The sequence below is a fragment of the Triturus cristatus genome, chromosome 6, assembly GCF_964204655.1.
Source record: "Triturus cristatus chromosome 6, aTriCri1.1, whole genome shotgun sequence".
Classification (NCBI taxonomy): Eukaryota; Metazoa; Chordata; class Amphibia; order Caudata; family Salamandridae; genus Triturus; species Triturus cristatus.
The window spans coordinates 1,349,619,016-1,349,644,801 of NC_140589.1; the positions used below are offsets into that span (position 1 = coordinate 1,349,619,016).

The following is a 25,786-nucleotide window of genomic DNA, read 5'->3' on the forward strand; positions in this document are numbered from 1 at the left end:
GTCAGCGCCAGGTCCGGCTCTGTGTCCATGTCAGGGTGGAGGCCGGGGTCGACGCCGGCTGGGAACGCAACCGCTGTCGGCTACGGACACGGTGCTGGTGGAATCGGCCCGGGGAGATGTTACAAAGTTGATCGTGCTGATCCTGATCCATGCCTGGATCCACGGGGACCCTGCGGTGCCGGGGCGTTGAAGGCCCAGGGCCCCCAGCCAAGTCCGCGGGGCCGGAAGGAGTGCCGGCTGAGTCGGGCTGCCCACAGATGGTATGCATTGCCTAGTAAAAGCTTTGAATCTGGGCAGGGGTCGCTCCGGGTCCCAGAATGGGAGGGAAATTCGTAGCAGACCCATTAGGCTCTGCACACGGAGCCACAGGAGGGGCACCGTCCACATCCCTTGTCGCGTCGGCCGTCAGACAGGGAGAAGTCGAAGAGCAACGATACTTCTTCAACTACTTTTTGGGCTTCGACTTACCTGAAGAGTGCAAAGACTTTGAAGAGGACTGGTGATGGTGTCTCCATGACCGGCCCCTCAACCTCCCGTGCAACCGGGACCTTGAACGGCGTGGAGCCGACTGCCGGGCCTCGATAAGCTTTCGGGACAGCTCCCTGTTGGACTTGGCCCTTTTCCCTCAATTTTTTTCGTTTTTTAATGCATGTTAGATGCAAATAACCAGTGTTAAGGTGCAGGTGGTCCCTTCCCCTAAGATGGCTGCCACAGGCCCCTGCTACTGTGGAGTGGCCTTTCTAGTAGCACCCTAGCTGCCAGGAGCTGGCTGGAACCCCACAACAATGTTGCGACACCAGCCTGCCTTTTTTTGTCCTATACCTAGAGTGGGGAAGCTCCTGGAATGTGCTGGAACCTTCTAGAAGGAAGGTGGGGTTTTACTTTTGCCGCCTTAGAAGGTGGTCACCTGACCTAGGGCTACTTAAGAGAGGGAGGGAACTTTTTCCAGTTAGTTAAAGTAACGCAGACCTGGGGAACCCACGCAGGAGTTTTAGGCGGTAGGGCCTAGTCAGGGACCTATGCCTCTGAAAGTGACAGGGCTTAGGTGCTGCCTTTTAAGTGAGTGAGGGATCCTGTACTAGCCCACTGATCTAGCCCAGCGGGAGGGGAACCCAGGGGCCATCTGCCCAGCTTGACTAGGAGCGAACTAGTCACCAACTCAACCCCCCCCCAAGCAACAGAACCCCTAAGAGCACCAGAGCCAACGGCGCCACTAAGACTGCTGAAACTTACTGCTGAAGATTACTGCTGAAACGCACTGCTGAAACTTACTGCTGAAGCTTACTGCTGAAACGCACTGCTGAAACTTACTGCTGAAGCTTACTGCTAGAACTTACTACTAGAAACTCCCGGCTGGACTGCTGCGGGATCAACCAGGTACTAGCGCTGTGACCCCTGCGCTCCCCGACCTTGCCTGGGATCCCCCGAGTCAGTCCTACCCTGGGCGCCGAGCTCACTGTCACCCCCCTTAATTTCTGCCCCCCCCCTGGCGTGGGGACCCGAGGCGCACTCACCGCTGCGGCCCAGGGCCAAGAACCCTGCCTCCATCATCACCGGGGCCCGCGGAGAAGCCCGGGGCCCCGCCGCTGCCGTCGCAGCTTGTTGCAGGAGATCGCGGAAGGCCTGGGGAGGCCGAGAAGCCGCCCTACACCCCCACGTGACGGGGGTGGACTGCGCGACGCCACCCCCGCCGTTGAGTGATTCGTCTGCCGGGCCGCGCCCCCGCAGGCCGCACTGCCATTGGCGGCTGCGGGCGCGGACCCCTGAAGCCACCAAGGAGTTCTCGCGGAGCTCCCCGGCCACGTCTGGCCAAACCAGGAGCCCCGAAGCATCTGCCTGCAGCCCGAGGACCTCGTGAGCAAGGTAACCTCCGGGGGAGGGTAGCGGACGGCCGCGCTGAGGCTTGGGACTCACCCTTCTCCCCGGGGAGGCCCGTGTAGGATCCGGTGCGCCCCCTTCCGGGACAGTTCCCCCCCCCGCGCTTCTCATAGACTACCGAGTACTACTCCCATCAATGGTGAAGACCTGTCCTGGTAAAGGGGACCATTCGTTCAAGGCCTTGACCTCGAGTACCCTGAACAAGCTCTGCTTTGAAGCGCTATTAGTTTGCCATGTGTAGCGCTATGTTCTCAAGCTCTGTTTGGAAGCGCTATTAGTTTGCTATGTGTAGCGCTATGTTCTCAAGCCCTGCTTTGAAGCGCTAATAGATTGCTAGGTGCAGCGCACCAAGTTGTGAAGCGCTAGTGGTGTGAGGTGCGCAGCACTATGGTTAAACGCTGTGTTTCCAAGTGACGCTTTGATGTACTCAGGTATTGCCAATTGAAACCTAATGAAATGCTTTTGAACCTGACGCTTTGCTGTATTCAGGTAATGCCAATTGAAACCTAATGAAATGCTTTTGAACCGGACGCTTTGCTGTATTCAGGTAATGCCAATTGAAACCTAATGAAATGCTTTTGAACCGGACGCTTTGCTGTATTCAGGTAATGCCAATTGAAACCTAATGAAATGCTTTTGAACCTGACGCTTTGCTGTATTCAGGTAATGCCAATTGAAACCTAATGAAATGCTTTTGAACCTGACGCGTTGATGTACTCAGGTATTGCCAAATTGAAACCAAATTAAATGCTTTGGAAACTGACGCTAATGTATTCAAGTAATGCCCATTGCAACCAAATGAACTGCTTTTAAATCTAACGTGATTAGATAAACCTGATTGATTTCCATTGAACCTAATGTGTTGTGTCCGTTATTGCGTGCGTTTCCTGTTTCAGGGGATGTGTGTGTTGTATGGTCGCTTTACACTTAAGCCTTCGGGTGCCCACCCGCTCGAGTCACGTTACCCCCTTAGGGCCTGGTGACCCCTGGTCCTACACTCCAGCAAAGACTTCGGATTCATGGTCCAGTAGTCGGAACACGACTTTGAGTCGTGGTCGTGTTCCAGGCAAAACAGGCACACGAGGTGCGGATCTGTTACCGACATCAACCGTCAGCCGCAGCCGCAAGCCCTGAAACTGGGCATCCCTACACACACCAGGAGTCGAGGACTCAAAACAGTTTCGACAAAAATCGCTCAAAAAAGTCAGTCAAAAAGTGACTGGAGGTACCGCTCTCTCCGGATCTGCGCTGCTGGCGCAGAAAATAATAAGGAACTAACGTCAGCGTGCGTGGGGGCGTCTAAGTAGCTGCCGCGACATCATCCCAGCGACCACGACGACGAACGCGGAGTTAAACAATGCCACCTGTCGACGAGCAAGGGTACTGCTGATGAAAAATTCTCTGGATCCAGTCTGACGGCCGGGGGTAATTTACAAGGTAAGGAATCTATAACTAAATGTCCCTTTCAGATATGCAATTATTGTGAGTTTTGCGCCGCAATCCCATGTCTGGATTACAGGACGGAGAAAAGTCAAGTGGCATTATATGAACAGGTGACATATTTCAAATTATTATTGAAGGTAAGGAATCCTAATGGATCCAATAATTATAAAGAGAGAGGTGTTGGTGATGTAAGTGGATTGTTGGGTGAAGAATGTGATTTGGGGTAGTGTTAAAACGAGAGATATATTTTCGAACACTGTAAACAGAAAGTAAGTAAACATGTTAAAAATTGTGTTTTAGTAAATCTGTTGATTGTGTGCTTGATTGTTTTGTGTTTTATACAAGTGTATATTGAAATCAAGCATTGTATAGAAACCTGCATGATGGTTATGTTTCTGTTTTGTCGATTCTGCATTTCATGAACAAATACGGTTTAGAATTTTTCAGTGTGGGAAGAATATTAATATAATAAGTTCAGAGGAAGGTAGTTTTATACTTTCATCCCAACAAAACACGTCGCTGAAGAGTTATTTTTACATAAACCATTGAACTGATCAGATTGTACATGACTAATTAATTCATATTTGCACAGTGACAGCTTGATTTTTATATTCCTTCCTATGTATGAATGATGAATGGATTTTATGAAATTTTACGTATTTTTATGTCCATGATTGTTGTGTAGAAAATGATGCAGTCATACAATAATTGTGAAAAATGTTTTTGTATGAGATTTTAACTAGCTGAGGGACACATTTCACACTATTAATATATGTATCTATGAGTTTATATTGATTGCTTCTCTGCCTAACAGTGAGCACAGTTACCTAGGGGAGTTGTTTTTATCTGGTAGATCCTTCCAACACCGTCAAGAACATTCAGTGTGTAAAGTTTACGTAAGAACATACATGCAATGTTTGAAAAGTTAGGAGAAATTAAAACATTTTTCCTCGTTAGCACCTTCTGCAAGGAAGCAGTTACTTTTTAGACTAAGCCATTGTTAGGCGATAGGGCTTTGCATCAAAAACAATGGGTGGTAGCATGGGAATGACCATGTTCTATCCATGTGACGATCCTTTGACAGAAAGTAAAGCAAAGCAGTGCAAAGTGCTATTTGTGTTACCATTCAGACTACTTTTTAGCACAAAAACAGTTTAGCACTGGACAGTAAATAGTTTCAACACTTTAGTTAGTTTGCATCACCTTTGGTGACTTTGCACAAGTACTAAGTGTTGATAATCTGCCCCCTTGTGTTCACAGCTTGTGCAAACACAGGTTTGAGCACAATATGAGCTCAAGCCCTAATCTTTTTAACTCTACTGGATCTGCAGGATCACAGTTAGTGGTTTTAGTTAATCACCTTTCCCCATCACTGAAACCTAAGTGCCTGCAGGCAATCCAGGTTGCATTGTGAAGAGTATACTCATACTTGTGTCATTCATGCTTTCCTCTGCCGTGTAGGACTGTGACCTCAACGGACAGAGATAGAGGCACAGTAAAAAAAAAAGAAAGCGTGGAACTTCTTCCTTTACGTTTTTATTCAGAGGGTGTGATAGTCTGGCCACATAAAGAGGGCCTGAGGGTTGTGCCTTCCAGGGCTATGTGAAGATGGTGTGACCATCCTCCTGGTCTATACCAGTGGACTCTGATTGTTGCTAAGTAGGTATTTCAAGCATTCACTTGCATCTCAGATTCTGCTAGCTGCCTGGAAGATGACATGACGTCATGAGGAAGTCAGAGGATTGAAGCCCTTTGGCAGATGACAATGGCTAATTCTCAACTACGTGAAACAAGGTGGTGTATTTCCTGCCAACTGCCAGGATATCAGGGTTATCAAGAGATTGGTTGGATGAAGACAAACTTCTTAGGAACGAGGCACTCAAGCAAATTAATAAGATAGAGGGTGGAGAATTCTTCTCATCCTTAGACAGAGAGTCTTGCATGAGAGGGTGAACCATATCTGGCAGGAAAGACTTGAATCAATAGGATACCCTAGCACCCAGGGCTGTCCTTGACTGAAGGGTTCTATAGCCATGAAAGTTGAGAAAACAAATATAGGATCAACTCCAACTAGCCCAGCATGAGACTATACTTCATAGACCTAGTGTTTCTACTTACAAGAGGGTAAAGTTGTTGCATTTTATTTCTAGACGTGCAACAAAAACATAAATGTCGGCCCACCACTAGGCCTCAAACATGGAGTAGAGGGCAGCCTTGGGAAAGCTGTTTGGACATCTCAGCCTCTGAACCATCTCCTGGGCTTTTCAAAGAATTAGGGAAGGGAGTAAGGCTTTGGCAGGATAGCCGAAGAGCTACCGGAATATAGAGACCCTCATTCTACATCATAAGAGATGGTATCCCAAAGAACACACACAAAGTGCTTTTCAGTGCAAACTATTTTATTGAAATTTAGCAATCAGACATATTATAATGAATATACAAAAAGAGTACTGAATGATAAGGAAACATCAACAAGTATAGTCCTATACCATTATTGACCAATATAATAAATTTTGAGGAAAAAAGATAATATATAAATTAATTAATTAAATAATAGTGACAAACAGGAGACAATAAGCTACTTATATAATGCTATATTTGTGTAAAGTGTAGATTATATCAATACAAAGTCAGATTGCAATGAAATCATACATTTTGAGAAACATAATAGTCCAGTGATTTTCCAAAAATTTCATGTTAATGTAATGTTAGAATAGGATGAAGAGAAGACATTCCATCACCTTGTCTTGGAAATATAATCCTAGCTCACAAGGTATTTGTTGGTAATAGTTTATCATCCTTCCAATTAGGCAAAATGGATTTAATTGCTGAAGAGACTGAAAAAATCAAATAATTTTTGATTAGTGAAAGATAAGCGTGAGGAAAGAGCAAATGATTTACAAGTAATAATAGAACATTTCAAATCATCTGAAATATTTATAATTTCACAAATAATATCCAATACTTTGGACCAGAATGTACATATGGAAGGATGTACATATAACAAATGTTTTAATGAACCATCATTTTTATTAAAATGCCAGCATATGGAATTATTGAGTAATTTAGCACTGAAAAGGCTAATAGGAGTCCATAGACAAGTATAAAAAAATAAAACAATTTGATCGATATAAGGAAATAGGTAACAACCAGATACATTTTGTAGTAAAATGTTCTGCCAGAATTTAGATGAAAAGGTAGTATACAATTCCATATTCCAGAAATCTCTAATATTATTTAGATTAGATGACTTATTATGTAAAAAATTGTTATATACTTTTGATGTTATATGACCATATTGATTAACAATATTCAAAGGTAACTCTATTTCAGGTATTTTAGCAACCGGAATTATATTGGGGGAACACATTAGGTATAGAAGTCCATGCATTCATATATAGGGAATTCACAGGATGGCAAAATTATTTGTTTATATGAATGAATGATAAGAAAAGCATTTCTTTGCCTTATTTTGGATTGATAGAAAACTACAGTATCACTCCATAATTTCCAAAACTTTATATTATGACAAAGTTTAATAGCTGGATTTAGACATAATGAAGTCTGTTTAGAATGCTTAATACGAGTAAAAAAATATTGCTTCATACAAGATAAGAAAGCTTTTATCCTTACTAATAGGATAGTTTTTGATAAAAGCTTCTGTATTGGTTATGCTTAACATTGAAATTAATGGAAAATGATTATTTAAGTTTCCTTCAGTTTTGATCCATGAGGGAGTAGCTATTAAGCTTGTATTTTGAAACCAGAAGGATGCTTTTCACACAATAAAGGCAGTGTGATAATTCTAAAGAATTGGCAACCTTAAATCACCGTTATGACTATTATGTTGGAATTTTGAATAACATATTTTTGGGGTTCTATTATTCCACATAAAACTGAATATTATTTTCTGTGGTTTGTTTATAAAAAAGATAGGGCTTATGTATATAATAAAATAATTGATCGAATTTTACCCCACTAATTTAAATTAAGGGACACCCAAGTTCCTATTCTATTTTTAACTTTTTGAACAATATTTTCATTCTTATGTTCTAAAGTATATTGTAAAGTTTTTGTAAATAATATTCCAAGGTATTTGAGTTTGTTTTGACACAGGGCAATATTATATTGCTTTATCATATCTGATGTCAATGTATATTTAAAGGGAAGAATGCTGGTTTATTTATATTTAAGGTGCAACCAGATATTGTTGGATAATGATTTATTATATTGAGTATTGCCAGGATGTATGCCACTGGACCACAGATAAATAATAGGATATCATCTGCATATGCTGAAATGTTAATATTAGTGTTGCCAATCATAATTTCATTATTATGTGGAGAACTCCATAGAAGATCAAGAAGAGGTTCAATAGGCATAAGAAAAAGAAGGGGCGAAAGAGGGTAAACTTCTCTAGTTCCTCCAAAAAGATTAAAGGTATCAGAAGTACACCCATTAACTAAAAGCTTAGCAAAGGGAGAAATATAAAATGTTTTAACCATGGCAATAAAAGGTTGATCAAAATAGCATAATTCCATAATCTAAAATGAGAATTGCCAATTAACTTTATCAAAGGCTTTTTCTTCATATAATGCAAGTAAGCCCAGAGGGTGGATCATCTTTGGTTATTGATGAAAGAACATGACAAATAAGCCAGCTGTAATTCGCAGATAGTCTACCTTCCATAACACCAACTTGGTCCAGATGAATGAATTGGCCTATAATTTTATACAATCTAGTAGCAAGTCTATTGGTATACATTTCCCAGTCTTGATTGATTAATGATATTGGCTTGTAGTTGGAAACAATAGTGGGATCTTTATCCGGCTTAGGAAAGTCTACATTCAAAGCTTCAGAAAAGAATGAGATACATTTACTGTGAGAAGCTGGCTTGGTATATGGTGTACACTTATGTAAGTGGGCACCTTGCACCAATTCTGAAAACCCTTATGGTGGTTTTAGTGGTCTTAGACAACCTTAGAAAGCTCTCTGAGTGGTAGCTGTAGAGAGCAGTCTTCAGGCTTAGTCCAGAAAGAGTGTAAAGCAGCTTGTTTCACCAGTACATAATCTTATAGGTATAGATTAGGTGAAAAAGAACCATACAGTGTATTTATAAAAATATATATTTATTATAAGACACTCACTAACACATACAGATATCTCCTAGCCGTAGATCTATACAATACACACAATACTTTTCAATAGAAACGGGTAAGTAGTACGGAATACACAGTGGTCACCAGGGGGAGACCAAACCATATACTAATATAGTGGTAATGGAACCACGACTCGAGTCAAGACTATACTCAGAAGACGTAGAAGTACCGGGGACCGAAGGGACCACCCAAGGTCAGTAACCAGGAACCCCATGGAGGCCGTGTGCAGAGTGGGAACACGACAGTGGGATCAATGCACGTCAATGGGTAAGTCGCGGTTGCAATTTTAAAGAAGTAGGACCCTTCCCAGTGGACCCTGAAGGAACCCAGTGGAAGACAGAAGGTTGGAGAGTCACCACACCCGTGGATACCCTAGGAACTAGGATACCTACACCAGGGAAGCCGAGCGCATAGGTGTGAAGAGGCGTCGAAAACCGTTTTCAAACCAAATGGAGGGCTTCAGGAAGATGCCGCTGCTGGGAAAGGTGAAAGTGTCTGGTGGAACCCAAAGGTAGATTCAGGTTGAGAAGTACCTGCAAGCAGAGGGGGCAGAGTCTATGTCACTCAGGACTGACAAGGAGGCACGGAAGACGAATGCCCACCGATGTCGAGTGTTGCAGGAGAGATGACGGTGACCTTGGAGCTGTTGCTGTAAGGACCAGGCGACGCTGTGGAAGGAGCCATTCCCAAACTGTCCCACGTCGGATGTTGAGAGTTGAGGGGTCGGTGTCCGTCGGGAGCACAAATAAGCCGTGGCAACTGCAAGCATCGTGGAAAGCGAAGATGGTGCAGTGTCGGGACCAGCAAGGTCCAGCTGACTCACCACAAACAGGGGAGTCAGGGCAGGCCCCGAGCAATCAGGGGAGTCCACAGAATTCAAAGATGACTCTCAAGAGGACCCACAGGCCGGAGGCACTGTAGTCGCACGAGGACCTCGAGCAGCTCACCATAAATGCAGGCCCATGGTGCAAGTGATGCGGTGAGGATGAAGATCTTGGCCACTGGAGATGCTTGAGGTTGGGGCTACTTGGAGCCCGAAGATCTTGGTGGAAGGAAGCCAACAAGCCTTTGCAACTGCAAGTTAATGCGTTGTACTGGGTTTCTATTCCTGTAGCTCTGACGAGGGATACTGGCCTCAAACTTGGTGAAAGGACATGGAAGGCCTCAAGGGATGTGGAGAAACACCACCTGTGTTGCTGAGCCTTTCAGGGTCTGTGGAAGCCCAGGATCAGCAGACTGGTCAGCTTAGTTGCGGTGCCTGCAGATGCAGGGAAGTGACTCCTTCACTTCAAGGGAGATTCCTTCAGGTGTCTTGGATGCCCACAGGGCTTGGAAGGTTCCTGTATGGTGCACAGGCACGGATGTTGCAGCAGACGGACGAGCAGGATGAAGAGATCAGGAGAAGCAGGAGTCTTCCCAGTTGCAGCCTTGATGACCAGGGTGAAGTCCAGAGTGCCCAGACGGTTGAAGAAGTGGTATCTTGAAAATAATCTTGTCCCATAACGAATCTAGAGACCCACCCTCAGGTAAGCCCTTAAGTACCTTAACGAAAAGGTTGGGACAATTCAGGGTTCCCTTTCAGGGGAGGGGTCGGACAGTGGGGAAGATACTCCCATGTCCTTTGTCCAGTTTCGTGCCAGAGTAGGAGCCAACAGCTCCCTGAGCTGGTTTGAACTGGACTGTGCAAGGAGGGCAACAAGTGTGCCCTTCAAGCAGACTGAGTTGAGCTAGCAAGCGCTCCCACCCGGCCCCAATACACTAAACCCTGTCTGGGAGGTGGTCTGGTATCAGCAACACAAGTAGGGTGACCAGACTTTTGTAAATAGGACTCATTTTAGTCATATATATGTGTATATACATAGGGGGACGGTATAGTGAAGTGAAGGAATCAGTTAAAAAATTCAGTTTTAAACAACCAAAACCACTGAAGTTCATCATAGTTATCTGAAGTAGCTATAACTAATGCCACACAATAACTATAACTCGCATGCCCGCCATGCACAGTGTTGCTATCAATGATGTCATTTCAGATGTTCCACTGATTTTATCAACGATGGCATAGAATATGTGATGAGTGATGTAATATGAGAGGTAATTAGCAGCACATTGCAAGGGTGTGAGTTTTAGTTTCTTTAGGGAATGAGCTATACTTAACGTCCCTCTAACCTCTGTGTTTTTTCATTGAATTTCTAAGGATTTTTATGTAAAGTAAGATATTATTGAAATTCCTAACTATAACGTCACTTTATCCCTTGTTATTTCAATTATTTAAAGTAAGATGTCCATTGCTGTGTGCAGCATGGGGTTAGGTTGCGTCCAACCTCCCTGTGTGCCCAACTTCTAAGCCCCGTGTTCAGCATGGGTTTGGATGCAGGGCCTGGCCTGAGGTCAGGTTCTGTATCTGCCAAAGGCCATGCACAGCATGGATGCCCATCAGGGGCACCCACAACATGCCCATTCGTTGGGGGTGGTGAAGGGAGCCACAAGACCCCTGTTAGCTCCCCACCAAGTACCCATTGAGGGTGCCAGTGAGCTGCAGCTCCATTTCTTTGCTCCTGCCCGGGTGGGAGCAGTTGTTTTGTAGTGCTACTGCCAAGCAAAGTGGTGTTTCCTGCCTGGAAAAGTGATGGCAAGGGATAACATTTTAAATTTGAATTCTTTGCCTGCACTCTCCCAGGCAGGGAACAGCAGTGTCCCGAGGCATGATATCCCCGGGAACCTGCACTCATTAGGCCCTGGGATCCCCAGGGCCACTGTATGGGTTTGGGAGGGAGGCCACACTCCCTCTTCCTCAAAAAAACAAACTTTGGCAAAGCCAATAGGTCTTGTCTTTGGGAGTTATTGGCTTTGGCAATGTTTGGCAGCCACGCTGTACAGCTGTGTGGTTGCTGTGAGGCGTGGCTAACACAAATTTAAACAGAAGCAAAGAACTGTACAATAATATTGGTGTAGTTTGAAAGGTCAGTTGACATTTGCACTGTGAAGTCCAACCAAAAAAATCTATGTAGGTTAATGACTGCCCTCGACCCATCTGCATTGCTGTCAGAGAAAAACATCATAAATGTATATATGTAGTTATCTAAGACAATTCAGTAGCATTTGTGCGCCCTTGAAAGTTCAACCTCAGGCCGCTGATCACATCTTTGTGGAGAGCACGCACTTTTTTGTGGAAGCGCCTGACTTCTGCCCAATCAAACATGTACTCCTGGCTTCCAACATGTGGGTGGAGAAAAAGCCCCTTTCCTGGTGTTCTCACATAATTGTCTGGCAACAGCTGAGCTGTGAAGACAAACCATAACAAGCATTGGCATAGCCAATAGGTCTCGCCTTTGGGACCTTATGTGTTTAGCCATGCAACAGTTGCATAACTAAATACTTATAAGGTCCCAAAAGCGAGACCTATTGGCTATGCCAAGCGGCCGTGCGGCCGCGAAAGTGAAAGTAATAGCGGTAAAGTGCGGCGCGCGCACCCGCGCACATGCACTGTAGCTCTAGGCTGGCCTGGTAGCACTTTTTGGAGCCCTCTCAATAAGTCTCGCCAGACCAGCGCATGCGCTGGGTCAGGCGAGACCTAAAAAGCACTATGACGCATCCAGGGCTAATGTGCTTTTTTATTCAAAAATGCATTAGCGCTTGATGCATTATAGCCTTTTTTTTATTATCATTTTAAGCCATTCTGCACAGCAGCCATGCTGCTTTACAGCATGGCTACAAATCATTGTCAAAGTTGGCTGTATAGCATGAACAAAAGGCAGTTGCAGAGCCAATAGTCTGAAAGGCAAGACCTTCTGACTTTGCCAATGCTTTTTAGCTCACTGCATACAACCCCTGTAATTCTGAGCAAATCAGTTACTCTCACCATGGGTTAAAAAGAAAAAAATAAGACATTTGGCAAAAAATCCTATCACATAAAAAAAGTAAGTACACCCATGTCTTGACATCTGTAGTCACAACAAAAGCAGATAAAAGCTGTTGTCACAATAAAAATCCATTTCAAAGAAGAAAAGGGTTTCTTTGAAGTGCTTGTGGCATAGTAAAACATAGCCACAAATGGCAAAAGATTCAACAAGGAAGACCGGGAAGAAGAAAATAATAAAAGTATTACCTCAATCACAGAGCGAACTGGGGATGGACAGCAATCAAGCTGAAACAGTCAGTATTTGGTCCATGCTTCAGCCGAAAGAAGAGGAAGTGATTCCAGCACCTGCTGGCCAATTAGAAGGTAGCAAATGAGGTGACAATGAAGCCAACAAATGTTATGCACTGGTCGGACTGCAAACCCCTTGTTGTATAAAATATCTCTCGCAAGAGAGAGCACATGCAGTGCAAGCGTTTTCGCAGGTGAGACCTAAAACTGGCCCCGGGGGCTGAGGGTCCCGGGACCTCTCTGAGGCTCGTGAAGGGGGCCGCACACCCCCCTCCCAAAAATGTATGCATCATCCTGAGGGATGGAGTCCCTTGGACCTTACACAGGCTCAGGGAGAGGTGACTGCATGCCCTCTTCCCCTACAAAAATACAGAATCAGACCCAGTGGATGGTGGCCCTGGGGTATTTCACAGACTTGAGGGGGGCACAATCCCCTCCCCATAAATATTGAATCGCCTGGGGATGGGGTCCCTGAGCCCTCCAAAAGAATCAAGAAGGGGGGCTGCCCACCCCTGCCCTAAAAATTCAATAAATGGCTGACCCCCTGGGCCCTGGCCCACCCCAGGGGACTTATCTTTGAAAAGGCAGGGGCATAACTTTCTTTTTTTAGTCAACACCGTAGATCCTCCGCACATATGCAGCATCGTTGAAAAGAAGGATTATGTTGCTTACCCTGTAAGCATCTGTTCTGGCATGTAGTGCTGTAGATTCACATGCTTTACATAAGTCTGACATCTAGTGTTGGGCTTGGATGATTACAAGTTGTTTTTGTTCCAAGAAGTTCTCTTCGAGTCACAAGGCTGTGTGACTCCTCCTCTTGGTAATACTGCGCATGGTCATCAATGCCATCTTCAGATTATTTTGCCGGGGTAAGTAAGAATGTAAGAATGCTGTATATGTAAGCTATAGATGTCCATGCATAGATAAGAACTAAAGTGTATTAATTGCAACCTACACAAGAATTATTGGGGAGGAGGGTTGGCGCATTTGAATCTACAGCACATGCCAAAAGCTGATACGTACAGGTTAAGTAACATAGTCTGTTCAAAGCATGTATACTTTAGATACACATGCTTTGCATAGACTGTAAAGCAGTCCCTCTCCCTAGGCAGTGATTAACTTGTGGGGGTTGCAGTTTTAAAAAAAAGAGTTTTAAGTACTGCTTGCCCTACATTGGCTTGTTGGCGTGCAATTACATCCACACAATACTGTTTTGTGAATGTGTGTGGAGTAGACCATGTTGCTGCTTTACAAATATCAGCAATAGGAATGTTCCCTAAGAAAGCAGTGGAAGCTCCAATCTTTCTAGTGGAGTGATCTTTTGGGGTAACAGGTAGAAGTCGTTTAGCTTTTATATAGCAAGTTTGGATGCATTTAACTATCCATCTTGTAATGCCTATTTAGATATTGCCTTTCCCATACGAGGAGGCGCAAAGGCAACAAACAATTGTTTTGTCTTTCTGAATGATTTAGTTCTGTCAATATAGTACAATAGTGCCCTTTTGACATCTAAAGTGTATACTACCCTTTCTGCAACTATGTCTGGTTGCATGAAAAAAACAGGTAAGTCAATAGATTGACTGATATGAAAATTCGAAACCACTTTTGGTATGAATTTTGGGTTAGTTCTAAGCACTACTCTGTCACGATCTACTTGAAAGAAAGGCTTCCCAAGACATAATGCCTGTATTTCACTGACCCTTCTAAGGGAATTCATAGTGATTAAAAAGGCAAGTTTCCATGAAAGGTACTACAACTGACAAGAGTGTAGTGGTTCAAAAGGTGGACCCATTAGTCTTGTTAGGACAATTTTTAAGTTCCATGCTGCAGCAGGTGGAAGTCTAGGAGGAATTTTCCTTTTAAGTCCCTCCATAAAGGCTTTGATAAGTGGAATTTTAAACTCTGATAGGTGTTGTCTATTTTGTAGATATGCTGCAATAGCTGCAAGATGTAATCAAATAGAGATGTATGCCAACCCTGCATTTTGTAAATGCAATAGGTGAAAAATATTTTTTTTACTTTTGTATGAAGAGGACTGACATTTTGTTTGTGGCCGAACATATCAAAATGTTTCAATTTTGATGCATAATATTGCCTTGTGGTAGGTTTACAAGTCTCTTTAAGAATGTTCATTTGTTCTTGAGGTAAATTCAAGTATCCAAATTCTAAGATTTCAGGAGCCAAATTGCAAGATTCATTTCCTTTGGATTGGGATGTCTTAGTGTCCTGTGGTTCTGAGTGAGAAGGTCAGGATTGAGGGGAAGCTTCTCGTGTGGGACTAGAGAAAATTCTAGCAGTGTTGAGAACCACAGTTGTCGAGCCCATGTTGGAGCTATTAGTTCATAACAACAGATGTTTGTCTGAGTTTCCTGACCTCTAATGGAAGTAGTGGGAGAGGTGGAAAGGCTTATGCAAATATCCCTGACCAGTTCTTCCATAGAGCATTGCCCTTGGATTGATGGTGTGGATACCTGCTTGGGAAGTATGGGCGTTTCACGTTTTCTTTTGTTGCAAATAGGTCTATTTCTGAAAACCTCCACTTGTGAAAGTATGGTTGAAGAATCTTGTGGTGAATTTTCAATTCATGGACTTGTTGCGTTCTGCTTAGAAAGTCCGCAATTTGGTTGCTTGTCCCTGGGACATGTTTTGCTAGCAAGTGAATGTTGTGGTGTATTTGTAACCTCCATAGTTTCTATGCCAAGTGAGATAATTGGGGAGAGTGTGTCCCCCCTTTTTTTGTAAATAATACCTAGTTGTCATATTGTCTGTTCGAATTAGGACAACTTTGTGTTGTAGGTGAGGTAGGAATGCTTTGATTGCCAGATGAACAGCTTGCAGCTCTAGGTGATTGATATGGAGATTCTTTTTGAAATCCCATACTCCCTGAATAGTGAGGTTGTTTAGATGTGCTCCCCAACCTGTTAGGGATGCAGCTGTTAGAATCATTTGGGGAACTAGGTCCTGAAACGGTCGCCCCTTGGATAGATTTTGTTGATTCCACCATTGCAGAGAAAGATGCGTGTGGCTGTCTACCAACACTAGATTGTGAAGCTGACCAAGTGATTGAGTCCATTGTTGAGAGAGACATTGTTGTAGAGGTCTCATATTTAGTCTGGCATGTGGGACTATGTAAATCCAGGATGCCATCATGCCTAGAAGACTGATAAATGTTTTGCAGGAATGTGACATTCTGTTTGAAATGTTTGAATTAATGTTACTATATTGTTTATTCTGTTTGTGTTTGGGTATGCTAACGCTAAGTGTGTGTTAAGCATGGCCCCTAGGTACGACTGAGTAGCAGCTGTTTGTAGATGAGACTTTTGTAGGTTGATGGTGCACCCTAGTTGATGTAGCAAATTTAGAGTTTTTTGAGTGTTTATTTTGCAAAGATTTAAATTGTTTGGTTTGATTAGCCAGTATTCTAGATATGGGAAGACATGAATATTTTGTCTGCGCAGATTTGCTGCTACCACTGCTAGACATTTAGTGAATACTCTTGGTGCAGTGGTAATCCCAAAGGGAAGAACTTTGAACTGATAATGTTTCCCTCAAAATATAAATCTGAGGTATTTCTTGTGTGCAGGATTAATTTGTATATGGAAATAGGCATCTTTTAGATCCAAAGTCGCCATGAAGACCCATTTTTGTAATAAAGAAATGATCTCTTTGAGGATGACTGTAAGGAATTGTTCTGATAATATATAATGATTTAATGGTCTTAGATCGAGAATGGGCCGCAGGGATACATCTTTTTTGGGGATAAGAAAGTAAATCAAATATACTCCTGCTCTCTGAAATTGTTATGGAACTGGGTCTATTGCTCCCTTTTGGAACAGAGCTGTTATGTCTTGTTGAAGAAAGATTTGATGTTGTGTAGATAATTTGTATTTGAGATGTGGGATATTTGGAGGAGTCGTTATGAGCTTCAGACAATAACCATGTTGGATAATGTTCAAGACCCATTGGTCTGTTGTGATTGATTTCCAATTGTTGAGAAACTGTTGAAGACGGCCCGACTGATGTTATGTGTTCTGGGGGAATGGTTAGGAAGTTATTGCTTTGTATTGGCATTTGAGGAACGGGTATTGTTTCCTCTGCCTCTTCCTTTTAAAATTGTTTCCTCTATAAGAACCTCTGTAGAAGGTTCTAGATGTAGAGGTTTGTCCCTGATTTTTGTATTGTGACCCAGAGGTATCTGTGGTAGCTGTTTTAGCACCTTGTTTGTAATTGGGCCTACGGAAATTTGGAGAGCTCCCATTAATTTTGCTTCCTCAGTGTCCTTAATTTTTTCGAGGGCTTTGTCCACTTGAGGTTCAAAAAGATGTTCTTTATCGAACACGAGATTTAGTATGGCCTGTTGTACTTCAGGCTTAAGTCCTGACATCCTTAGCCATACGTTCCTACTTAATAGGATACTGGTGTTGATGCCCTTAGCAGGGGTGTCAGCTGCATCAATTGCACATTTATTGCACAAGTTACTTACTTGTGTAACGATATATCTGTAAGAGACATTAGTTAGTGATAGATTCCTTACCTTAGAATATCCCCAGGTGTCAGACAGGATCCGGAAAGTTTTTCGTGAGCAGTACCCCTGTGCGTCGGTAGGCATCGTCATGTGGCTCCACGTATGTCACTGGCGTCGTAGCCGCCGAGGTGACGTCGTTGGAGCTACTTAGACGCGCCCACGCGCGCTAACGTCACTTCTGTACACAACCTTTCCGTGCCAGGAATGCAGAGCCGTGCCAGAGACCGACTAGTGGTGCAATAGAACTAGGGCCCTGAAAGGGATGACCTGAACCCTAGAGAACAGTTCGCAGAACGGGGAGGATCGGTGGGCGGTAAGGAATCTATCACTAACTAATGTCTCTTACAGATATAGCGTTAGGCAAGTAAGTAATTTGTGCATCTGAAAGAGACACGTTAGTGATAGATTCCTTACCGTAGAATACATACCCAAGCAATACCAACCCCGGTGGTGGGTCTGCGAAGTGAGATTACACCAGAAAGTCACGGAGAACCGAACGGCCAAAGAAGCCGTCTCTCCGGACTTGACTGTCAAGGCAATAGTGCTTAGAAAAAGTATGCAGCGAGGCCCAAGTGGCTGCCTGACAGATGTCCTGCAGAGGGACACCGCGTTCTAATGCAGTAGTAGCTGCTGTCGTCCAGGTTGAATGTGCGCGCAGCTTTACCGGAGGTTCCTTTTTAGCCAGAGAGTAACAGGCTTTAATGCACAGGACAACCCAGCGGGAGCTAGTCCGCTTGTGCACAGTCCGGCCTTTCTTGGCGCCCACGAAGCCAACAAGAGCTGGTCATCCACCCGGAACAGTCGTGTGCGGTTGAGGTAGAATGAAAGCGCACGTTTTGGTTCCAGACGGTGGAGCCTCTCTTCCTCTCTGGAAGGGTGCGAAGGCGGAAAGAAAGTGGGCAGAGTGACAGTGTGCCCCAGATGAAAGGCAGTGACTATTGGTAGAAAGGAGGCACATGGCCGAAGCACAACCTTATCCGATGAACCGCCAGGAAAGGAGGTTTGCATGAAAGAGCCTGGAGTTCACTCACGTGCCTAGCGGAGGTGATAGCCACCAAAGACAATAACCGTAAAGGACAGTTATGAAGAGGTTCAAAGGGAGCACACATTAAGTATGTGAGAACCAGGTTTAAGTCCCAGTGAGGCATCACAAAATGTATAGGAGGGAAAAGGTGAGTAATGCCTTTGAGAAATCTATGGACAACAATCTGAAAAAGGCTGAAAGAGCAGAAAGGTAGCCCTTAACAGTGCCCAGAGCAGAGCCCTGCTGGCCCAAAGAGAAGGAACAATAGGGCCTCATAAAGAGGGGCAGAAAGGGGAGTCCACAGCTTTCGCTGTGCACCATGCATAAATTTGTTCCACCGGCAGGCATATACAGTTTAGGTGAGGGACGCCTAGCTGCCAGAATCACATTACAAACTTCAGGAGGCAAGTCAAATGGAATCAACTGTCACCGCTCAATCTCCACACAAGGAGGTGGAGGCTGAACAGGTTCGGGTGGTGGACCCTCCCCTGTTGCCACGACATAAGATCCTCCCGAAGAGGCAGTCGGATCGGAGGACCCACGCTCATACTGAGTAGCTCGGGATACCAAACTCTTCGAGCCCAGTCAGGTGCCACAAGAATAACTTGGGCCCGGTCGCGTCTGATCTTCTTCAGCACTCTGGGTAGAAGTGGTATAGACGGAAAGGCGTACAACAGACCACAACTCCACTCGTGACGAAAAGCATCGCCGATCGAGTGCCACCTTGGAAACTCCAACGTGCCGAACTGCTGACATTGTGCGTTTTGTATGGTGGCAAATAGATCTAACCAAGGTTCTACCCATTGCCGAAAGAGACCTTGTGCCACCTCCGAGTGAAAACGCCATTCGTAATCCACGATGCACCGGCGGCTGAGTTCGTCCGCCCCGGTGTGCACAGAACCTGCCAAATGTTGAACCACCAGTAGAATGCCCTGGAGGTCCAGCCACGTCCAGAGGTGCAGAGCCTCCTGACATAGGGTCCACGACCCCACCCCGCCTTGCTAGTTGCAGTACCACATGGCGGTGGTGCTGTCCGAAAACCCCTGCACTACTGTCCCTGTGACAGAGAGAAGGAATGGTTCGAGTGTAAGCAGGATCGCCGTAAGCTCCAACTGATTGATATGCAGCTCGGACTCCGCCGGACACCAGAGGCCTCTAATCTCCGCCTCCCCCATATGGCCGCCCCATCCCCGGATGGACACATCTGTTACCACTGTGTGCTCCGGTTGGGGAAGGAAGAGGGATCTGCCGCTCATGGACGGGCTGTTTGGGAAATGAAACCTGGAGCTGGGCCGTGACCAGAACCGCTCCGAGGAAGAGGAGCTTCTGAGAGGGAGCCAGATGCGACTTCGGCACGTGGATGGAGAACCCCAGCGAATGCAGGAGGTTGGCTGTAGTTTGGAGGTGTGAGACAACTGATGTAGGCGAGCCCACCGTCAACAGCCAGTAGTCGAGATAGGGGAAGACTGAACCCCCTAATATGCGCAGATGAGCTGCGACCACCGCCATCACTTCTGTGAACACCAGAGGGGCACTGGTAAGGCCAAAAGGGAGTACGATGAACTGAAAGCGGGAGCATTTTGAACTTTTTGTTCCGAAGGAAGTTAGTGACGTACCGGAGGCCTAAAAGAGGACGCAGTCCCTTGTACCTCTTTGGAATCAAGAAGTAGTGGGAATGACAACCATGACCTACTATTGGCATCGGAACGCGCTCGACGGCCCCCTCTGACCAAGAGGGCTGGAACGTCCTGCTGGAGAAGCGCCAAGTGATCCCCCAACATGCGGTGGTGCGGAGGAGGCACAGCTGGAGGGGCAGTCCGGAATGGGATTGAGTAGCCCCTTTGGACTATCTGCAGAACCCAACTGTCTGAAGTGATGGTGTGCCAGTGGGGGAGGCGATGGCGAATCGTGCCGCCCACGTGCGTTTGGTGGGCCCGAAATCCCCAGAGTAGGAAGGTTTGGAGGCCGTGGTGGCAGGGCCAGCAGCGGACTTACCCGGCCGCTGACCCCGTGACCCACCTCTGCAGGTTCCCTTTCAGAGGCTGCGCCGAGAGTGCTGCTGCGCAGGCTGCGGCTTTGAAGGGAACCTGTTTGGGCACCTCGTCCCTGCCAGGAAAGGAATGAAAGGCAGACCCGAGGGAGTGCGCATGGCAGAAAGTCCTAAGGACTGGGCCGTTGCCCGGGAGTCCTTAAAACGTACCAACGTGCCATCCGGATGGACACCAAAGAGGCGCGTGCCATCAAAGGGCATGTCCAACAAAGTATTCTGGACATCCCCTGAGAAGCCAGTGGCTCTGAGCCAGGTGTAACGGCTGAGCGCCACAGTTGTGGAAATTGCCCTGCCGAGGGAGTCGGCGGTATCAAGGCCACCACGTATAGTAAACGTTGCCGCATCTCTTCCCTCAGCCATCCGAGCGTCCGTCGGACACTGAGGCAGCACCAGCACCTCTGTGTCCCACACAGAGTGGGAATAGCGGGCCAAAAGGCATGCAGTATGCACTGTCCGCAGTCCCGAAGTGGCAGAGGTAAAACCTTGTTCTCAGACCGCTCAACCTTTTTATATATATATATATATTTTTGGTACCCTTCCGGAGGTGCGGAAGGGAATGAGCTGGGAGAAGCAGAGGCCTGGACAACCAGACTGTCCGGCATCGGGTGTTATGTTGAGGAAACTGGGGTCGCCCGGGGCCGGGCGATGCCGTTGTGCCACACTCCTATCCACAGGAGTACCTGTGGGAGGCGCGACCACGCGCCCAGAGGACGGCTGTAAGTGCGTGATTAAAAGGGCAGCAGCGGCTCCGTGGAGGAGGCCTCTGGCCAAATCACCTCAGTCAGGAGATAGGTCCTGAGAATCACCGTAGGGAGCTTGTGGTTAAGAGCCTCAGCCGCCCTGTGCAACACCACAGAAAATGTACCATCCTGCTCCGGAGCCACGGAGGAAGAGGCAAGTGTATCAGGGCGTGGAGATAAATTCCAGATCGCTCAGATCCACCACATTGGCCTCCTAGTGTGGTGCATCCTCACACTGAGCTGCAAGAGGGTACTTAGACCCCTCCTAGTCATTGCCGTTGGCTGTTTGAGAGGACGAGAAGGACGAGGAGGCCGGGGAAAAGAAAATGTCCTCTCCTGGGCTAGGAATTGGTGCCAGCTGGCGGCACCGAGGCCGGAGCCAGCCAGAGGCGCCAGAGCCAGTGGCGGCGCTGAGGCCAGAGCCAGCGGTGGCATTGAGGCCGGAGCCAGCGGCGGCGCCGAGGCCGGAGCCAGCGGCGGCGCCGAGGCCGGAGCCAGCGGCGGTGCCGAGGCCGGAGCCAGCCGGCGGCACCGAAGCCGGAGCCAGCGGTGTTGCTGAGACCATAGCCAGCAGCGGGTCCGAAGCCGGAGCCAACGGCGGGTCCGAGGCCAGGAGCCAACGGCGGGCCGAGGCCAGAGCCAACAGCATCCCAGGGTATCTTGCCGGCGTTGCCGGGGCCAAAGGCGGCGGCACGGGGTAGAACCACCCAATGGTTCCACGGGGCCCAAAGGCGATCCGGAGGGACCCGAAGGGGCAAATAAATGGCCCAAGGCCGATAGGAACACTTGTATTCCTTCTGGAGTCCTGTACGGCCTGGGAGAAGGCGGGTAGGCCGCAGGCAACAACGGAGGCTCCACAAGAGCCGCGGGGGAATGACCACCCACCCCCTCCACCGCGTCCCTCGACCGGTGAGGGGAGGCGAAGAGCAACGCCGCGTCTTCGACCTGGTACGGCGCTTTGACTTACCTGACTCCGATGCTACGAATGATGGTGTAGGCACCGCGACCGGCCCCTCGACCGCCCACGGGCGTGGGACCTTGAGTGGTGCGGAGCAATTGCCGGGCCACAAAGAACTACCGGGAACGCTCCTGCAATTCTTCGGCAACATGGCCCGACAACTGGGGCACGTCTCGGGGCACGTCTCGGGGCAATGGACGTGCCCGAAGTAGAAGAGATACACGAAATGCGGGTCCTCCGCCGACATGTTCCGACGGCAGTCCCTACAGGACAGAGACCCGGGCATCCCTACTCCACCAGAAGTTGAGTACTCGACAAACAAGAGAAAAAAGTCTCAGAAAACAAGTCAAAAATATGACTAGGAGTACCGCTCTCTCTCGGATCTGCACTTGCTGGTGCGGAAAAAGAAAGAACTGGGCGCGTCTAAGTAGCTCCGATGACGTTACCTCGGCGGCTACGATGTCAGCGACGTACATGGAGCCACGCGACAACACCTACCGACGCGCAGGGGTACTGCTGACGAAAAACTTTCCGGATCCAGTCTGATGCCTGGGGGTATTTTAAGGTAAGGAATCTATCACTAACGTGTCTCTTTCAGATAGAATTTTTGCTAATAAGTTTATCTTCATTTGCTATTTCTTGACCTTGTTTTCTATGCTCCTCTGGGAGGTGTTGGAGTAGCCCCTCCATTTCATCCCAGTGGACCCTGTCATACCTTGCTAACAAAGCCTGGCTATTGGATATATGCCAATGATTAGCTGTTTGTGCCGCAACCCGTTTACTAGAGGCATCTATGAGCTTGGACTCTTTTTCTGGAGGTGGTACATCTCCAGTTATTTGGGAGTTAGCTTTTTTCCTTTCATTTGACACTACTAGAGAGTCTGGGGCTAGTTGACCTTCAATAAAAATGGGGTCTGATGGTGCTGCTTTGTACTTTTTGTCAATGCATTGAGTAATTATCCTCGCTTTGAATGGATCTTCAAAAATTCCATTTGAATGATGTGTCATACCTTTGAGTAATGGTAAATATTGTGCCCCTCTCTTTGCATTAGACAAAGTCTTAAATGGAAATCATCCTCTATTGAGTCTTTATATAAAGGAACCTGATGGAATGTGGCTGCACGTGCTACTAGGTCCTGAAAAGCATAGGCATCATCAGGTGGTGATGGGCAAGTGGGATATAAGTCAGGGTCAGTGTCGGCTTGAGGCTCAATATCATAATCATCCCAAGGATCCCCTGGTTGTGCATCTATTGGGATATCCTGATCTTCCTCTACTATTAATTGAGGGGATATGTTACCTGCCTCAGAAAAATGTGGTGAGTGAGGTGGTGGAGTAGGTGGTGGAGGAGGTGTTTGTGGTATAGGTGAAGTGGGAATGGGAATGTGGAATGGACTAGTTGCAGCATCCTTTCCTTTCTTCTTTACAGGTTGAACAGGAATGTCTTTCCTCAAAACTCAACTGTTCCTTAGAAGTCTGCTGTTTTGGTGGTTGTATCATTATTTTCTCAGTTCTAGGCTGAATTTGTAGCCTTTTTTATTTCGGATCGAGCTTTTGAGGAAATTGCTCGGGAATTGGCTCTGGAGGAGATTTTGGACTGAAAACTAAGCATTTTGGAGGTGGAAGCTTTGTTTTTGATGAAGGAATATTCGGTTCTAAAATATGGAGTCTCTGTTTCGGTGCTGAGACTGAAGATCGAGGCGTTGTGGCCTCGGATGTAAAGGAGGTGCAGGCAGAACTTTCAGAGCCGAGCCGGGGCATCCGAGTAATGTTATTGGTGTGCGCCATGGCTTATCTGCAGTGGCGACCTGCAAGCAGGTTTTTCGGTGGAAGCTGATGGTTTGGGCTTAGGATCATGGTTAGAAGTACTTACTGTCTGTCACTTAGGCGCTGGCTGAAGAATGGTAGAGTCATCCTTGAATTTGGATGGAGAGTGATTCCTCCTGTGCCGCTTAAGCTTCTTTCTCTTCCTCTTGTCGACTGAAGATGTCAGGGACATTGTCCACTTGTTTAGGATGCACGTTGGTCCCGAAGAGTCTTTTTAGACCGAAAGGATTTGCAGGCACCACAGGTGTCAACTCGATGCTCTGGCGAGAGGCATAAGTTACAAACGGGATGTTGGTCGGTGTGAGGGTATTTGGAGTGACACTTTGGAAAGGAACAGAGTGTGTTCCATTAGTACGTCATTCACCGAGAGCGCTGGAAATAGAGAAATTTTGCCCGTCTGGGCGCGGCACGTGGGCCGAGGATTCAAACCAAAGACCCGCTATGCAAAAGGTGTATGGAACGCTATAGTGTACCGATCGAGACAATACCGTTGAAAGATACAAAAAGACCGAAGGGAGCCAAAGAAGTCTAGAACCGGGGCATGAGATACTACATCCCAGCCCGTCGGTGGAAAAAAGCAATCTGAAGATGGCGTTGATGACGATGCGCAGTATTACCAGGAGGAGGAATCACACAGTCTCGTGACTCGACGAAAACTTCTTGGAACAAATACAACTTGTAATCATCCAAGCCCAACACTAGACGGCGGACTTATGCAAACATGTCTATCTACAGCAAACATTGCCTTGAACATTGTTTTGACCCCGTACCCCCTCAACAAACCTAGGGGGCAGGATATCCCTGCCCTGCCAGCGTACATGTTTAATAATATTTCTAGGACAGGGGACGGAGTCCTCAAGTCCTGAAATGGCTGCTGCTAGTCTTTGTTGATGTGGTGACAGCCAATCAGATCTTATCTTTTGATTTGCAGATCCTCCGCGGTGGAATATAAACAAAAATGTTGAACTTTAATTTCTCAAAAGTTACTGAAAGGATTTATACCAAATCACAAAAAAGCACGCTTTCTGGACCAAGATTGAACTTTCTGACAAATTTGGTATAAATCCGTTCAGCCGGTTTGGCTGTAGCTGTGTCTAATTTTCCTACGAGGAAAATGTGTTAGGGACCCGACACATTTCTCGGGCCCTACTTGACAAATCACCCCGAAACTTTCCAGGAAAAAGCTGATGTGGATGACTTATTTTTAAGATGGTTTCGTGCAGATTCGTCTAACGGTGCCAAAACGCTTTTAGTAAACCAAAAAATCCAATCTGAATAGGTCCTAATTATAACGACAGTCACAGATATATATATATATATATATATTCACTGAAAAAAACCATAGGTTTCAGGCACGTTATAGTTAGAAATGATCATTTAAAAAACCTTAAAATTTCTGTGAAAAAAGCACAGGTTTCAGGGACGTTATAGTTAGTTGGACATTTCACTCGTACAAAACCGGAGAAATTCCCCTGTTATAATTAGTTCAGCTATGGGTTCAAGAGTGCATGTGGAAACAGCTGTATGGGTGGATACGTGTGGGTATGGGTGTGTTGGTGAGTGAATGGATGGCTCAATGGTACATGTACAAGTAACTACATATGTAAAAGGCAGTGTATGTGAAAGTTGAAGTATATAAATGACTATACGTGAGAGTCAGTGATTGTGAGAGTTGCTGTATGGATGAGTGTGTACTTGTATCAGTGATTGTAGAAGAGAGTAAGTATGCATTTGTTTCTGTCTGAATAAGTGATGTGGTGTGTGTATAACTGTATAGATCAGAAAATGGAAGTGTGATTGATTCTTTGCATGACTGACTAGGTGTGAGAGTAACTCTGGATGAGTGGTGTGGGAGTGTCTGTATAGGTTTATGAGTGCATATGATAGTGTTCAATTGATGAGTGACTGCATGTATGAGTGATTGTATGGGTGAATGAGTGAATATGTTTGGAGACCTAGGAATCAGTGAGTGCGTATGTAGTAACTGGTATTGGTGTCTCGATGGTTTCGAAAATGGTAGTCTGTATTTTACAGT

At 46.1% G+C, this 25,786-nt stretch overlaps 1 protein-coding gene across 1 annotated transcript in view; it reads right to left on the minus strand.

Annotated features, from left to right (window-relative positions):
* Positions 1–5,706: 5,706 nt before the first annotated feature.
* Positions 5,707–25,786, minus strand: part of LOC146821407 (uncharacterized) — a 1,203,178-nt gene continuing 1,183,098 nt past the window's right edge. Inside the window, exon 67 of the mRNA XM_085609844.1 lies at positions 5,707–6,158. The gene's annotated coding sequence lies outside the window, so the exon portion shown is untranslated. The remainder of the gene's footprint in view (positions 6,159–25,786) is intronic.